This window comes from Canis lupus, chromosome 14 (genome assembly GCF_011100685.1).
Source record: "Canis lupus familiaris isolate Mischka breed German Shepherd chromosome 14, alternate assembly UU_Cfam_GSD_1.0, whole genome shotgun sequence".
NCBI classification, from domain to species: Eukaryota; Metazoa; Chordata; class Mammalia; order Carnivora; family Canidae; genus Canis; species Canis lupus.
In genome coordinates, this window is record NC_049235.1 from 54646038 (window position 1) to 54665112 (window position 19075).

The window sequence follows — 19075 nt, forward strand, 5'->3', positions numbered from 1 at the left end:
TTTTAAATCCACAAAGAATTTTTAAGACGCTAACACCTTGAACCCCACTGCATCCCGTCCCACACACTATTACCTTGCCATATAGTCTAAATAATTTTGTTTGTCCAAGATAAGAGTATTTAAAGTATGCAAACCATTCCATTCCTCTGCTACTTTAAGGAATTGATCAGAAGGAGCTAAACAGCCAAGGGTCTATAATTTGTAAACATTTTGCTGGTTTTTAATCAGCATCAGACAAAATAAGACATCTTGCCTTTCAATAACCAAACATGTAAACAATTATTCTGCTTCATTTTATTTCTACTACAATGCATGTATCATGATGAATTACTAACTCAATAGAAAGCAATATGGCATAATGAAAGGACCAAGGGATTTAAAGTCAAAAGACCTTTGTTTGAGTCCTGGCTCTGCAATTTACTAGATATGTGACCTCAGGCAATTGATTCAATCTAGCTGAATGTGTTTCTTGCTGTGCATACCTCTTGTGGGGATAAAATGGGGTAACGTCTGTGAATGTCTATTCCACCCAATAGTAGGCATGAAATGGTCAAAAGGCTGTCCTCTGTGCTACCGCAACCAGGGAAAGTGTTTAACAGCATCACACAGGAGTATCATAGTGCAGAATAAAGGAGGAATCAGTTTTCAACTTCAACCTCAAAAAGAAAGTTACTTTTCAGCCCAAGAGAGTACAAAATAATCCTCCCCATGCCTCAGTGTGGTAGAGAGAACACTGTGGATGAGAGATGAATACAGACATAAAACAGAACACCTTTTCTCCTAACTGGAGAATAAAAAGAAACACCACTCCTGAAGCATTAAATTAATATAGCAGACATAATCCAGCATAGATGGGAAGGAATAAACTACCAGAGAAATAACCTCATAGAAGAATGGGTGCTGGAAGGGAATTACGGACAATGGCAACAAAAGACGCTGAGATAATTTATAAATATTAAGTACTGTGAATAAAGAAAATAATCCTTGGTATATATGGAACAAGAGCATGATTATAGTAAGTGAGAATTAGGTGGATTTGAAAGGTAAGAATTACATACCACATCAGAAGTAAAATTTATTTCCCTAGTTTTTACACACACAATATATGTAGGACACATACATGATTTATTATCTAGGAAAAGGTACACAGATTTCATTGTAGGGTTCAGCCCATCTTATCTATGATGTTTTCCCTCCCCCCAGAATCTGAGTTACTTCAAGAACTCTCTGGATGTTGTCGCAATTTGGAACTGGAAGGAAAAGACTCTATCTCAGATGTTCAGTTAGGGTACTGGAACACTCAGTTTGCATTACTGTCAATAAACCAGCTCACAGAGCGAATCGACTATTTTTGTTTGGAGGTGCTCTGCAAGATAAAAACTCGTAGGAAACCCAGAAGCTTGTTTGAAGGTTCGTCTAGTCTACACTGTATTTCAGGTACTGAAATACCTTTGTCCAAAAAATGGGGCCTCCTCAGCCTGGGAATTTCTTTGAGCAACAGCTCTCAAAGAGAGATGCCCACTGGAGAGACATCAACTTGCATCAATTCATCAGTTGGAGTCAGTCTGCTGAAACACAGAGGCTTGACAGTCTTTGATATTACAGTAAGAAGGCTCTTATATTTAACTTTACAGAATGTAAGACATTTTGTAAATATAAGGGATGATGATTAGAATATGAGGACTTTTCAGTGATTTTCCGGTAGCTCAGTTATCACCATCACTCAGTTATAAGACAAAAAAAAAAAAAAAAAAGAGGGTTCTCTGTGTTCATGGTGACTAGAAGCTGTGCCTACAAAGAGCCTGTGAGGGATCTATCTGGGGAATAAGCAAAAACAAAATAGAATCGAATGAGCGGGTGTTTTACTGTGCTTTAAAATGAGAATTCCTGTCTACTGGAAAAATGTATTGTCAAAAAAAATACAGTAACTTAGAATTCTTATAAAAGAATTTATATGAGTGTTCATCTTCCACTGCAGCCTGGTTTCCTCTAGGAGGTATATTTACACTTGTTAACTATGGACCTAATTACTTCTTTAAAAAGCTTATTTATTTACTTGAGAAAGAGCAAGTACGCACGTGCACACATGCTTGGGCAAGGAAAGAGGCAGACGGAGAGAGAAAATCTCAAGCAGACTCTTCGCTGAGTGCAGAGCCCTACACGAGGCTCGAACTGATGATCCCTGAGATCATGACCTGAGCCGAAATCAAGAGCCAGATGCTTAACCAACTGAGGCACCCGGGTGCCCCACCCAATCACATTTTAAAGCACACGAGCCACCTTGAGAAATGCCCTACATGCCGTTTGATTTTTCACTTTGTGGGGCTTTTTGTGTTTTCGAATGAGGAAGTTTTCTCTCCAACAAATTCCTACAAGAAGTGATTTAGAAGGCTACTGAGAGGGCTGATTGATCCAAAGAAGACAAGACCTTTTGCAGGAAGTATTCTTTTAACTCCAAGATGACTCCAGGAATCTACCCAGCTGGGGTATCAGGAGCCACTGCATTTCCTTGGGAAGGAAAGATTAAGCAAGCATCCCTTTCCAGTACTTGAAGAGGTTCCTTCAATTTGTATTACAAATTTGCAGTAACCTGAGAAGAATTTGTTTGCACGGTAGGATAAATTATATACTGCTACTGATAGCTATTGTTTCCATAAATGCTATATGGAAAAAATAAATATATGCATATGGTTCTGGTGCTATAAGCCCCTTCTCACTGGAGAATGACGAGCCCTTCTCTAGAAACGGTCAATGTTTCTCGTCTGATTCAGGTCTGGACCTCCTTTCAGCTTTCTTGTTTGTGTTTATGCTCCCCTCGGGCTCCACCATGATCTAGTTGTTTCCTAAAATCATTATTGATAAATTAATTACAAAGTACATGTATCTACTCTGTCTTCAGAGGTCATGGTTTCATTTATAGAATTTAAGTTGACATTTATTTTTTGCATCAGAAGATTTTACCTTTGTGTTTTAACTGTTCTTGTTTTTTTTTTTCTATTTCTGTTCATAATTGGTATTTTGAGAACCTGTGCAAATTAGAATTACCAGTAAAATACTATAGAACTTCCTTCTAATGTAAATGCACAGGTCTTTGTGATTTTAAACAGGAATCTCCTTACCTAAATGCTACTTGGAAAATGTTCTTCCGCGAGTAAGAATTACCAACACTTAGAATGCTTTAAGCCAGACAGTCTTCTGGGTTTTTAACATAAAACTTTTATGTTTTAGGGACACCTGGGTGGCTCAGTGGTTGGGCATCTGCCTTCAGCTCAGGGTGTGATTCTGGGTCTGAGGATTGAGTCCCCATCGGGCTCCCATGAGGAACCTGCTTCTCTCTCTGCCTGTGTCTCTGCCCCTCTCTCTGTGTCTCTCATGAATAAAATAATAAAATCTTTAAAAATTAAAAAAAAACTTTGTTTGATGTGTACTTTATTTTAGTATTCATAATAGCCCTATAAAAAAATATTCTCTTCCACAGATGGGAAAACTGTTGCCCAGAGAGGTTGAGTGACTTGTACAAGATCACACAATGACAACGTTGAGACAGAGTTTTGAACCCAGGCACTCTGACTCCACAGTCCCCATGAGTAATCTATATGTTGTCTTTAAAACACCTGTCTTCTATAGTCTAACAAGTGCCCTCCAGTGAAATCATCTGCTTCTGGAGCTGAAATTTAGCTTAGCTAGCTGATCCAGGGATTTGCTCTTTAATTGTGCTTGCCCACAACATTTACACAGATCTGATAAAGATATTGATCACTTAAGGCCCATGAATATCCAGCTCCACTCCATGTGGCACCCACTATAGCATTTCTCTTTTCTTCCTGCCTTATACAGAAGCCTAAGTTGATATTAAAAGGTTGTGGTAGCATGAAACCTGCTTTCAGACAATCAGCTTAAGTCATTGGCTCTTCAGTGTTATCCTATTTATACCAGTTCATTATATTGTACTTAATATGAAATTACAATGACTCACTCATAAGTGCAGCTTTCTTAGACTTAATTAGACACCGAAGAATTATTAAACATTTGACAGCATATTGTACGTTTGATCTCGGTATTGAATTCTCATTGATATTAATGCACATACAATGTAATAGAACATGTTCCTCCAACTGTGAGCTTATGTAATTTTTCTCAATTTAACAGCTTTTTGGATGCCCCATTCTTTCAGATGTTTGGCACATAAACATTTTCTAACCAGTCAGATGTGACTTTTAATTAAAGACAGGACAATTTGATCAAGCAAAGAACAGTACAGAGACCATTTAAATTAGGGAAAGGTCATCCAGGGGTCTAAATTTCAAGTCTGCCCCTACCTATGTGTTCCTTAATTTTATTCGTTTTTTCATCTCTAAAAATCAGTGTATTAGAAAGTTCCTATTCCGTTTTAGCTCTAAATATAATAATTTAACAAGTTTTTTTTGTAGATTCCATCATAGAAAGAGCCGACTACTTCATCAGAGGTCTGACTTTACCAAATTCAAGTACCTCATAGCTCTTGTCAAGCTGCTCATATTAATAGGTAGAGGATATGAATTCTAGTCAGGTTAATCTTATAATGTTTCTTATTTTTGAAAATCTTGAAAATACTTGTTATAAAGACACAAATGAATGAGAAATGGGCATATTGGAATCAGATAGCATTTTAAATGAATTAAGATCTGTATCCAAATACAAATATGAAATTAGTAATAAATAAACAATTCTTATGCTATGGAAAATATATAGGAAACCTGGATATGTGGCATAGAAACATAAGTGTTTAGCTTAGCTCCTGAACAGTTTCAGTAGCACCACCAGCAGGGCATACTGCCCTATGGAATGGATCTTTTAGTTTAAACATGTTTTTAGGCTTCTTGGAGTTATTAGATCCTGAAAAAAAATGATTATTAGTAGAAGAAAAATAAATGTTAACTTTCTACTATCTAATATATAATCATATACAAATGTAGCATAATAAACTGTTTTTATTACAATTTCATCATTTGAATGGAAATTATAGTGTTAGTGGTTTCAAGAGATGGTTCTATCTGCATGCACAGTGAGGGAGAGTTCGCATAATGGTCTGTAAGGCATATCAAATTTATTCTGTGAGGTAGATAAAGGTCTTTTAAAGGTCTTACTCCACTTGTGGAATGAATTTCTTATCGTGTATGAATTCTGAGTGTAACACGTTTTTCCCCCCTGAAATGTGGTTTGTTTTCAAAAAGAAGAGAATAGCTAAAGAATTTCACTACTGTATAGTAGACAAATTTTTAATTAAAGGAAAATTTTACCTGGCATGGTTGCTAATATTAAAAATGATGACCTATTCATCATACAAAAAAGCAGTTAAGGCAAATTAGATAAATACATGTAGTCATAGGAGGAAGGAAATACGTATACTGGGATCTGACCATCAGGAATAAAAATACATTTAAATTTTTTAAAAATGATAAGAGGGTGGCCACAGCATTTTTTTCCCCTCTCTGGGAGCACATGGGAGAGACTGCTGGAAAGATCTACTAAAAGGACATTTTCTCCTGTTTAGGATTCATCATCACGAGGTTTTTATTTATACGAATGCTTTAAAATATGTTTAAATGAAACTGACAAATTAAGTTTTGTATGCCTGGCATCACATGAAGATTTTCAAAGACAGTATAGGTTACTCTTAGCAAACATATAAACATTAATAACACTATTATTATCATTATTATCACTATTTCTATAGTTGAAGATACTGAGGTACATAGAAGTTGAATACTTTGCTTGTTTAGCAAACTTTACTGAATTCCTATTGTGTCAGGTATTTCACTAGGGCCTGAGGTGGAAGTAACTGTTCTCAAGGAGAGGAAAAACAAGAAAATAAAACCCAAAAAAATTATAATAAAATTTGATGATATATGAAATAATTCTATGATCTCAATGCTATTCATATCAGAAACATAAATTCAAATATTTTGATTGTGGATATAACAACTTTCACAGTTCCTGATGCACTAGAATATAACCACCATGAGCCAAAATTATTTGTTTTATTCACTGCTGTGCTCACAGACTCTCAGAATTACCTGGCACATAATAGATACCTCAAAGTGTTTTGTTGAATGAATTAGGTGTAAGTAAAATTACTACTCTTTCTCCTAGTCCCTTACCCACCCTAAAGAGAGAAGTCTATCATGTCAGGTAGGGCCTATAGTTCATGATATGAGCTTAGTCAAGAGTTCTTGAATACATGAAAAACAAAAACAACAACAATAACAACAACAACAACAAAGCAAAACACGATTCATTGAAGGTCTTATTACCAATTCGGAGGTACTACAGTGATTGACAAAAGTTAAGGATGTAAGTATTTTCATCCTCATCTTTACCAGGTTTGGTCATTTTGCATCATTCCAATGATAAAAAAAACATTTTACTTTACACACCAATTCTCTTATTTTCTGGGTTTCAACATTTGCCTGAAGTTTTATGAAGTTTTATGGCTATTTCAGGCATCTGCAATATTGTAACTACTATTTTTTCCCTCATATTTCTTCCTTTCATGTTTGGCAGCCCTGTGCAGATGGAATATTTCAACTAAATTAGAATAAGAACTAACGGGAAGGAACAACAAAGAGAAATCAACAAAGAAGAAATAACTTCAGAGAAATACTGATGCTTTCAACTATACAGATATCATTTTCTACAGACATTTATTTTGTTTGTCAAAGGCCAAGGAATCAAATCAGGTAGCGCTTTGAGTTTCTAATCATTTAAGATTAACATTCAAGTAAAATCCCTCAGTTGAAGAAGGTAAATGATGAAAAATTTGAATTACTAGTTTATGATAACGCAGCTGGGAATAAAACATACTCCTGCTTTCTTAATGTCAGAGTGGAGCTACTAATCTTCTTTGGGTTTATTTATAGGTCAGTTCCAGAAAGTAAAAGATGAAACTGCCATCTGGAGATAAGAGTTTTCTTTTATTACCTGAAGTCCAGGCTTTTCTTCGTGCTCCTTGGAGCTATTGAATATTTTGAGTTGACCAAAGTAAACACTTCAAAATTTAAAATATTTCTCATATCACCAAACAGTGCCACCATAAACATTTTCTTGTGTACACATTGTGTGTTCCTCTAGAGCATGTGCCAAAAACTGAAATCAAATACCAAATACCAGAAACTGACTCTAGAATAGCTATTCTCATCTGTATTTCCACCACATTGTTTCAACATTCTTATTTCCTCTTATTTCCTAACAAATCTCTTGATATTATCACCCTTTTTTTTTACCAAGTTGATATTCAAAAAATATCTATCAATGCTTTAATTTGCACTTTCTTGATTACAAGTTTTTAAATATTAAGTATATTCCCTCTTCTGAAAATACTGTTAACACCCTTTCTCTCCTTTTTTCTTTTTCTTGTCATTATTAGGAGTTCTTTATACATCTGAATGTTAGTTGCTTTATTTGTTCCATAATGTCCCAAATATTTTGCCTAGTCCACTACTTGCATGGGATTTTTATTTAGAAGTATAGTCAAATGTGTATAGATTTTTCTTTATGACTTTGTGTCATATAAAAGGATGTGTATGTAAAAAGATGAACCACTCCAAGTTCAAAACACAGCTTCCTATATTATTTTCTAAGAATGTATAGGTTTTTGAAAAGGTCTATGTTCATCCTTTACATGCTTTAAATTGTACATATTTCCATGTAGGTTAACAATTTTCTGAAGACCATTTCTTACACCATCTATTTCTTTACCCACTGATTAACAGGCTTTATTATTAAATACTAAAATTTCTTGTGTATATGAGTTTCTTTGCACAATTTCTGTAGAGACATTATCTAGTTTTTAATCATAGTTTATTGAACCTAAGTTTCATTTATTACTTTGTTTATAAGTGCTATTTATATCCCCATTCTACCTACTACAACCATATTTCATTTGCTGGAGTATTCTCTGAGAAATCTGTGGTGGTAAGTTTTCTGAGTCTCTGGATGTCTAAAAATGTATTTTTTAATGTCTTTATTTAAACCTCATTGATTACTCATTTGAATGGATTTAAAATACTATTTAAAATTCCCTCCCAACCCATCCTGCTCATTGTTTTTACACTCAATGTCACTAATGGGAAGTCTAGCGGTAATTTGATTCTTATACATTTGTGGGTAACATGGATATCTTTCCCTGTTTCTCACCAAAAAAGTTTTAGGGTTCCTCTTTTAGGTCTTCACTTGATATTATTGTGAATTCACTATATTTGCTTTTGTGACTCTTAAAACATTTATTTCTATGAGTAATTAGAGGATTCCTTCAGAATCTATGTCTCTTTTTGGTTTTAGGACATTCTATTTGCTCTCTCACCATTGTTATCTATTTTTCCTTTTCTTTCTCAAACTCTTATTGAATTGATTTTTGGAATTCTCAATCCATCCTACATGAAGCTGTTTTTGAATGTTGCACATACCCTTATACTGTATGCTGTATTCTAGGAATATCTGTCTCATTTGACCAATAAAGTAATTTTCCCTCACCTAAATTCATTCTGTTATTCGTTCTAATAACTGAAGTTTTATTTCGCGCCAATAATTAACTTGGCCACTTCAGTGACTTCTGCTACTTCTTTCATTTCTCTCAGGATAATTAATACAATTTATTTCAAAGTCCTCTACAGCATACACTTATTAATTCCGCCTACTTAGAAGTGTTATTGTTTGAGTTGATCATCATTCATTCATGATGTTGGCTTTCCTTGATTTTTATTAGTTTTTCATTGTGCACATTTTTTTTTTTTTTGGAGTTGAGATACTCTTCTAAAATCTATTCAAATAGACTGCTTAGGGTAGAGGTAGAGCTTATTGTGGCTTTTATTCTGATATGTTTTGGTGAGAGTAGTTCTGGGGCATGCCCACCAACTATGGCTAGCTTTGTGGCTTGTAGATACTCTGCTTCTTCTTCCGAGTGTGGCTATCAACCTGGGACACTGTTCTAATTTTTTGGTCAAGGTTTCACTTCTCCTGGAGGAAACCCAGCCATTCCATTGTTGCTGCTTGTCTGAAAATGTGAAAGCATTTTCTGGCTGCTCAGCTTTTGGCAACTCAACTAATCTCTATTATTTCCTTCTGTGCCTTCTTTTCTTCCTCCAGGTATCTACCATCTGTGGGCAAGAACCGTGCTTGCTATCACTACCATTTTTTGCTATAACACCATCCTTCATCCATCTTGAGCTATGGTTTCCTTCTTTAATTAGGTACCATTGACTTTAAATCTGTCAAAATTCTTCACAATATCTAGTCCACCATGGAGTCTCCTTGTTTTCTAAAAATGATTATGGATTTTGGAAATACAAGTTTTCTCTCATTTGTATGGATTTGAGGAAGAAGGGGGAGGCTATACAGCATGTTCCATACATGTTCCTTTATAGAGAACAGATTTATTTTTAAAATTTCTGGAAAAAATAGAATAACTTAAACCTCAATAAGGTCTAAATATTTAATATCATCAAACTCAAAGAGAACTATTCCTCATTTACTTAATATATGAACTTAAACAAGTTACCTTACTACTACAAGCCCATTTTCCTTATATATAAAATTGTGATGACAGCCTCATTCTAACAGCTTCTCCCTGACTTAGAATTCTTTGGGAACCCTCTCAAACTAGCTATCTATGGTGAAGAACCAGTTGTTGTTGTCATTGTTGTGTTTTTATTTTTGGTTTTTAAATATTTTATTTACTTGAGAGAGAGCAGGAGAGATCACAAAGGGAGAAGCAGACTTACCACTGAGCAGAGAGCCTGATGTGGGACTGGAGCCCAGGACCCTGAGACTATGACCTGAGCTGAAGGCAGACGTTTAACCAACTGAGCAACCCAGGTGCCCTGTTATTTGTTTTTCTTAAAAAAAAAAAAAACAAAAAAACAAAAAAAAAAAACGATTTTATTTATTCGAGAGAGAGAGAGAACTCATGTGCAAGCGAGGGGAGGAACAGAGGGTGTGGGAGAGAAAGAAGGAAAGAATCCCAAGCAGACTCTGCACAGAGCCCAGATCCTGATGTAGGGCTTGATCCCAGGACCCTGAGATCATGACCTGAGCTGAAACCAAGAGTCAGACGCTTAACTGACTGGGCCAATTCTTTCTGGCATTCAAGAATTCCTCGTTCATAATCTCTCCTGGACTGGTACTTTTGTCAAGTATGAAACCATGCACTTGGATTTCCTGGCAATGCCAAACTGCTATAAATTTTCTTTACCTGCTCATCTTCACTATTTCTGCTTATCTTATTTAGGACCAGTAAGAGAATTTGCAGACCAGCTTCAGTTCACACACCACACTTCAAGTAGGACTATTCCGTTAGACTACTATCTCCTCTCAGTGGAAACCCAGGCTGGGTCTTCTGCTTTGCCTTAACTTCCATCACTACACACTGCCTGAACTTATCCTGCTTTCTGCTCTATCAGACTATCTGCAGGTCCCAGAACAAGACATGGGCCCTCACTTGATCATGCGTATGTGCATACTGCCTAGAATTGTTTCTTACTTTGTTAAAGCAGTAATCTCCCATATGTTATGGATTTGTCTTTTTGCAAAACTGAGCTCAAGCACCATCTCATTTTAGGGACATCCTGACTTTTTTTTTTTAAGGATTTCATTTATTTATTTATTTGACAGAGAGAGAGAGAGGAGAGAGAGAGAGAGAGAGAGAGAGAGAGAGAGAGAGAGAGAACGCGCACACAAACAGGGAGAATGGCAGGGAAAGGGAGATGGAAGCAGAGGGAGATGGAGGCAGAGACAGAGGGAGAAGCAGGCTCCCCGAGGAGCAGAGAGCCCAACGTGGGGCTCAATCTCAGGACCGTGGGATCATAACTTGAGCTGTAGGCAGACACCCAACTGACTGAGCCACTGAGGCGCCCCACTTCCTGACTTGTTGATGTAGAGATGTGTCCTTTTCCCCACCCGTCTCATAGTCATAATATTCTTTATTGACTTCGATTACACTGCTTATCTGTGTGGGTTTTATCTGCATGTTTGCTCATTTGTCTTCCTTCTATCAAAAGATTACTTCCCCTCTACTGCTTGTGATCCTGTTTCTTAGTAGCTGAAGAGCATAACAGCTCAGCTGAAAATGTTTGGTAATTATGTATTTAGGAGTAAATACAAATAAGTACTGTGTTTTATATTTGCTTCCGTACATATTTATACACTGCTTTAATTTTCCTACTATAAACTCAGTCATAAAACTATGCTTTTCAATCAGATGACTCCTGTTTTTATTCAGTTCTGAGAAACTCTCGGCTATTGTTCTGACAGCTTTTGTCTCTGCCTTCGTCTCCCCGCTCATTCCTTCTGGAACTCCTATTTGACATGCATTGGACTTTCTCATCAGTTATTCTCTGTTTTTTTTAAACTAATATTTACTTTCTATTTCTTTATCTTTTGTTCAGCAATATGCTTGATTTCCTCAGTATACCAAACTCATCTTCCAATTAGCTTATTCTCTTTTTATAAACCACTTGTTGAATTTTTAATTTCAGTGACTACATTTTTTCATGTCCAGAATATCTATGTATAATAAAATCCTGCCATAATATAATAAGAGGAGTCCAAAAAATTCAATCATATGAAATATGGAATTGGGTTATTTCAAGAGAAATGTGTCATGAATTACTGTCTCTAGCATAGGCATTAAAGCTCTCCTCTAGTAAAAGGCATATATCTAGTTCCAATATCTTCACAGACCATTCAATTAAACTCCTCTTCATCAATCTGAATTTGAAGTACTTCTTTATTTCTGGCATTCAAGAATTGCTCGTTCATATTTTTAAGATTTGTTAAGTAAATATTAAATTATATTTTATACACTGCTGCTATGAGTTTGGTGCAGGGGAGTTTTATCATGTCAGTTCACTTTACCAAACTGACTAGAAATAATTCTATTTTCTTTCTCTATCATGTGAACAATCTGTATCCTAGGCTGGGAATTTATTCCCTGCCTTCTGCTCACTATGAGGGCCAGAGCCAGGCCAGGTGTTTGGAACCAATAGTCCCAGTCTTTAAAATTCCAACCTAATAATTCTGCGTAGAGATATCCTTTTGATCCCTATATCCACTCTGTCCTGAATTTGACTCATTCGAAGTATGAGATTATTGAAGTGAAGACTTGTATGAAAGTCCTTTCTTTTAACCATATTTCAATGCAATATTTTGAAAACACTGCATTACAGTAAGCTTACTAACAGTTGGTACATTAGAATTCTAACTCTGCAAGTAATCAGTGTCAATTCACAAAACTTGTAACGGAAGGTCCTGGCTTGGATGGTATTTCTGATACAACTAACGACAGCTTCCAAAGAGAAAAAAAAAATGTCATCTACTTCAAAGTTGATTCTTCATTTGGAATTAATATAGTTGCATTTTTTTTCATTTTTGTCCCATGTTAAAATTTTACTGGAGTAACTTTGAGGGGTAATAACACTTCTGAAGGAAGATTCTAAAAGTTTCCTTCCCTACAATTTGAAAAGAGTAACAAAAAAGTAGGTAAGGAAGTGGAAAAACATAGAGCCCCATTCACACAAAGATAGGCTACATGTCCATATTGTAAATTATGAGGTGAACAATCCAATGATAAATAAAAAATCTACACACAGACCCCCCAAAGTCATGTGGAGATATAATGACTTAACACTCTCTTGAAAATATTTATTGATATCCTACAAAACTCTTATAGGAAACAGACTGAAAGGCATGGGTAAGGGCCCCAGGAAAAAAACACTTGCCACTAACAAAAAAGAAAGAAAGAAAGAAAGAAAGAAAGAAAGAGAAAGAAGAAAGAAAGAAAGAAAGAAAGAAAGAAAGAAAGAAAGAAAGAAAGAAAGAAAGAAAGAAAGAAAGAAAGAAAGGCATTATCAACAGAAAAGTTTCCAGGTCCCACCATTCTTCACAAATGAAAAGAAGGTAGAGAGAAAAGTATGGATAATAAGTTAGCACTAGTTTTTCCAACTTTAAACAAGTGATTATATGCATAGGAAAGGAAAAGAGTACCTGAGAGAGGACAATGAAGTGTAGGGATCATCTAAAGTCCCAGTGGATGTACTGCTCTACTGGTGACATGAGCTAAAGTACCGAATTCACCTCCCAGAAGGGAATGAGACTTAAAAACTACTAGGAATAAATGGAAACTTCCTCCCTTGAATAAAGGTTATGTTACTTGGGGTCTTCGGAGAAGCGGACACTAGAAGAGGATTATGTGCGCAAGGATTTTATTAACTGCCCCTATGAGAGAAGATGGGGAGGGGGCCGGGAGGCTGGGAGAGCTCTCAGAACTGGAAGCAAGCCTGACCTGGAGAAGCAAGAAGACTTTGTGGAGTATCCTGGAACTTTGGGCTGTTTAAGGAAGATTCAGGAAGACTGTCGGAATCCTTTAGCTAAAACTGGTCATCAGTGGAGTCTAATATCTCCTAGAAAGGATCTAACCTAATCATTGCTCAATCATTGGCTGGAAACAGCCCATGGAAAGTATGGCCTCAGAGTAAACACAGCAATGAAATTCAGAGCATACGGCTGTGGGCCTTGGTCAGCTGCCCACCACGCCTATAACGGTAAGTCTGCAAGGTGCATTCTCATGGCTACCGTGACAGGTGTACGCCACAACCCTGTCACAAATATACTGGAAGCAGTCCCATTAAACCTAATAAGGTAATATCCTGATAATCTTAGCCAATGCAATTTGGGAAAGGTAAAGTAAGAGAGGAAAAAATTGGAAATAAAAGATACGATTGTTGCAACTTATAGACAATATGGTTGTTTGTAATATCCAAGTGAATGTATTTTAAATCCTTAAAGGCAATAAAATAATCCAGCAAGTTAAATGGGTATAAAATCAGCATTATATAATCCCATGCAGATGTATATTGAAATGTAAAATGGGATATGAAACAAGAATTTTGTAGTAGCAACAAAAAACCGAAAAACACTAAATAATAACTCTAATGGAAGCAATGCAAAATATTTAAATGTAAAAAAGATTAAGGGTACCTGGTCATTCAGTCAGTTAAGCATCTGAGTCTTGATTTCTGCTCAGGTCATGATCTTAGAGTCATGAGACTGAGCCCCATGTCAGGCTGCACTCAGTGTGGACTCTGCTTGTCTCTCTCCCTACCCCTGCTTGAACTCTCTCTCTCTCTCTCTCAAATAATAAATAAAATCTTCTTTAAAAAGAAAAGCTGAAAACTACTAAGGGCACAAAGAAGATTCTTTAAAAAAGATTTTATTTATTTATTCATGAGAGACGGAGAGAGAAAGAGAGAGAGAGAGAGAGAGAGGCAGAGGGAGAAGCAGGCTCCATGCAGGGAGCCTGATGTGGGACTCGATCCTGGGACTCCATCCCAGGACTCCATCCCAGGACACCAGGATCATACCCTGGGCTGAAGGCAGGCCCTAAATTGTTGAGCCACCCAGGTGTCCTGAAAATTTGATTTCATAAAAAGATATGGCATGGATAGCAAGACAAACAATTGTAAAGGTGTTAACCTCACCACGATCAATCTAAAAATAAGTGCAAAAGATATCCTAACAGAATCTGGGATGAAATGAGAGCTATATTACATAAACTTACTCTAAAGTACATATGAAAACGCAAAAATATAAGAATCAACCTGACAATTTTGCGGAAAACCCACAGGATGAAGGGCCCAACTCTATCAGATAGGAGGTAAATAAAACAGAATGGGATAGGTACAAGATCAGTAAAAGTCACAGTGGCTAGAATACTGTAAAGATCATAGGACATAAAACATAGAAATCAGAATTTGATATATATGAAAGAGCATTATAAATTCATGAGTCAAGATTGTATATTAATTTTTTAATAGCATCAGAACACATATTTCTATCCATATGGAAAAATGAAGTAAAATTAGATCCTGACCTCACTCCAAACAGAAAAAAGTATGTTAAAATCTTAAATACGAAAAATTTAAGACACTTAAACATGGGTGACGATATTGAGAATTTATTTATGAGAAAAGGTATCTTGAGAAAGAAGATGTTTTTAAAAGTTTTTATTGGGACGCCTGGGTGGCTCAGCGGTTGAGTGTCTGCATTTAGCTCAGGGCGTGATCCCAGTTTGGGGATCCAGTCCCACGTCGGGCTCCCTGCGTGTAGCCTGCTTCTCCCTCTGTCTGGGTCTCTGCCTCTCTCTCTCTCGGTGTCTCTCAGGAATAAGTAAATTAAATCTAAAAACTAAAAAAAAAAAAAAAAAGTTTTCATTTTTTAAAGATTTTATTTATTTATTTGAAAGGGAGAGAGTGAGAGAGAGAGGGAGCACAAACAGGGGGGTGGGGTAGGGAGAGGAAGAAGCGACCCCTCGCTTAGCAGGGAGCCCCATGTAGGGCTCGATCCCAGGACCCTAGGATCATGACCTGAGCCATGGGCAGACGTTTAACTGACGGAGCCACCCAGGTGCCCAAAAGAAGATGTTTTTAAATCAATAAAAGGAAAAGATTGATGAATTTGATAACATCATAACCCACAACTTACTGTAAGAGCAAAAGAAAGAAAAGTATAAACAGTGTTAAAATACAGCAAATTTGGGAGAAGGTATTTACAAACTTAACAAAAGGTATTTACCTGAACTACGATATTTATTAATCCTCCAACTCAGTAAGAACCCATGTAATTCAAGAGTGATGTGGGGGATCCCTGGGTGGCTCAGCGGTTTAGCGCCTGCCTTTGGCCCTGGGCGCAATCCTGGAGTCCTGGGATCGAGTCCCACATCAGGCTCCCTGCATGGAGCCTGCTTCTCCCCCCTCCTCTCCTTTCTCTCTCGCTATCATGAATAAATAATTAAAAAAAAAAAAGAGCGATTTGGAAAGGCTCATAGGAGGGCAGCCCGGGGGGCTCAGCGGTTTAGCACCTGCCTTCAGCCCAGGGCTTGACCCCAGGGTCCTGGGATCGAGTCCCACGTCGGGCTCCCTGCATGGAGCCTGCTTCTCCCTCTGCCTGTGTCTCTGCCTCTCTCTCTCCCTGTGTCTCTCATGAATAAATAAATAAAATGCTTGAAAGAAAGAAAGAAAGAAAGAAAGAAAGAGAAAAGAAAGAAAGAAAGAAGAAAGAAAGAAAGAAAGAAAGAAAGAAAGAAAGAGAAAAGAAAGAAAGAAAGAAAGAAAGAAAGAAAGAAAGAAAGAAAGAAAGAAAGAAAGAAAGAAAGAAAGAAAGAGAAAGGCTCATAGGACAAGATGAGCAACTACTCTGGCAACCATGAAAATGCAAAGTCAAATAACAAACTATTCTATTCCCACTCGATTGGAAGAGCAAAGTCTAATGTTTCTAACTGTTGGTAGGGTTTTGGGGGAAAATGTACTGATTGCAGGATAAGCCGGGGCGCAATCCGCGGGATGCAGTGGCTGACCACGCACACAGGCCAGTTCCCGGTGGTTCTCCAGCTCGGGCCGAGCTCAGAGACCCTTGCCCTCATCGGCTGGGGCTGGTTCCTCTAACCCTAACCCTAAGCATCCAAAAAGCTGCGACTGTCCCCATGTCCCCATGCAGTGCTGCTCGACGCACTTAGTAGTGCCTGGACCCGGGCCTGGTACTGCCAGCCCGGCCGCCCTGCGCTGCACCGGGCAGGTGAGAGGAGGCAGATCGGCTCCGGCATCACACACACCCCGGGCAGACGCCCTCCCTCCGCTCACTGCGCTCCCCCATGGTTTTCGGGATGCAGAAACCACCAGACAAATGCACCCCGAGATGCAAGCCCCCTGACCCATCACAGGCGGGGTGAGCAGTGTGCTGGCCGCGCACCTGGAGCAGCACCAGCGCCCATGGTCACGGAGAGGGAAGGTGTCCTGCAGCCCTAGCAGGTGCCCACTCTGCGCGGGGGGCTCCCACCCGGTGCAGGCAGAGGGGAGGAGCAGCGCCTGCGGGATCCAACAGCAACAACCAAACCAACAAGATGTTGACAACCCTACACAAGGTCGGTGGTAACATAGTGCTTGTGCCCACCGTGTGCTGCTTCTGCGGCCTCTACCTTGGTTCACTGCTGCTATGATGGAATATTCTACTGCAATGAAAGGAACCAGAATATATACGTACAATCTTAAAAAAAAAATCACAAGGAACTGTTTCTGGATATTCGTTTTACACGTAAGTTACAAAAGTACAGAACTGTCCACAGCTAAAGGAAGTCGCAGTTGTACCTTAATAGGGAGTGATGGAGGGAAGGAGAGGGAAGGAGCACAAAAGGGACTTTGATGGACTTTTTAGTATGTGATTTCCAGAAGTTATTTAAGCAAATATGACAAAATAAAGAATATATATTGAAGATCACTTTCAAACTTTTTTTTTTTTTTTTCAAAATACACATTTACTGGGCAGCCCGGGTGGCTCAGCAGTTTAGTGCCACCTTCGGCCCAGGGCGTGATCCTGGGGACCCGGGGTCTAGTCCCACGTCGGGCTCCCTGCGTGGAGCCTGCTTCTCCCTCTGCATGTGTCTCTACTTCTCTGTTTCTCTGTTTCTCATGAATAAATAAAGAAAATCTTTAAAAACAAAACAAAACAAGACAAAATACACATTTACTTCTAAACCCAGCACCCAGTTTCACTCTTTTACCTCTGGGATTCATGGTTCTATACATGTTGATTTGTGTGATGACAAAATTTTTTTTTTTGAGGGATTCCAGCTTTTTAAATTTTTTTTTTTATTTTTCCCGTTTTACACAAAACAAAGTAGAAGAATACAAGACTAAAACTGCAAAAGTAGTTAATTGGTAGAACATATATACACACAAAAAAATCCAGATAGCAAGACAGGCTTATCTGTAATAAGGAAACACATGTAAAAATTAAGGTAGTTTATAGTTTTCATATTAAACATTAAAAAAATATGCTACAATGGGTGCCATTGTTTACAGTGATATTGAAGGAGGAAATAACACTTATTTAGGGACAGATATACCGCAAGGTCCAGCATCAGTGCAATAAATTCCCAAAACTATATTACAGCTGGTTAATCAGAGTTAATCAGTGGGTATAGGGTGGGGAAAAGGAAGAAAGCAACAGTTCATGGCATCTGAATTCATTTGTCATGATTATTACTATTCTTTCATCACTTTTGTAGGGTAACTAGTAACTAATTGATAATTATCACTTCTACCCAAAGATACTCATTTAACAGATTGTCATAAAGTTACACTTTTCACCAAAACTTGAAAGCAAAAAATAATTAGCAAAATCATGTTTAATCGTATTAGGCATTGCAGATGAACATTTTGAAACCATCACAAACTTGTATCTAGAATAAACTTTTAGGAAACATAAAAATATAATGGCACTGCTTTGAATGTCCAAAAGAAAAGTTAATATTTAAAAAGCTACAGTAGGGCAGCCCGGGTGGCTCAGTGGTTTATGGCCTCCTTCAGCCCAGGGTGTGATCCTGGAGACCCGGGATCGAGTCCCACGTCGGGCACCCTGCAGGGAGCCTGCTTCTCCCTCTGCCTGTGTCTCTGCCTCCCTCTCTGTGTGTCTCTCATGAATAAATAAATAAAATCTTAAAAAAAAAAAGCTACAGCAAGATACATTTTTAAGTACCAGAAGGAGAAAAAACCCAGTAATATTTTGTAAAGAATCTTTTTATAATATAGATAAAATTACAAAACCTATGGTTACTCTGAAGAAATAGTCAAGATATTATCCCTTTTCAAACAGAAATATATATGAACTATCTGATACTTTCCATTATTGTTTTATTTAAATCACATTCAATTAAATGGTGGATAGCAACTAGAGCTTTGTATTTTAATTAAGTATTATTAAGTTCCCATATAATGAAATTGGCAGATGCTCTCTGTTTGGGGGAGAGTGATTAGGAATTAAAGCAACAGAGAAAAGCAATGAGGAATCAAACATAATATGAGATATAAAAGCATCACATGACGTCTATTATTAATCCATTGTTTTTCTAATACTGCACTTATAAACCTGAGTACTGACATTAAAGCTAAACTAATAAAAATGAGTAGAGTAATTTCTTTTATAAGGAATGCAGTTTGGGGGTGATTTTTAATGAAAGAAGCTTTTTAAAAATTCTAAAAATGATATAATG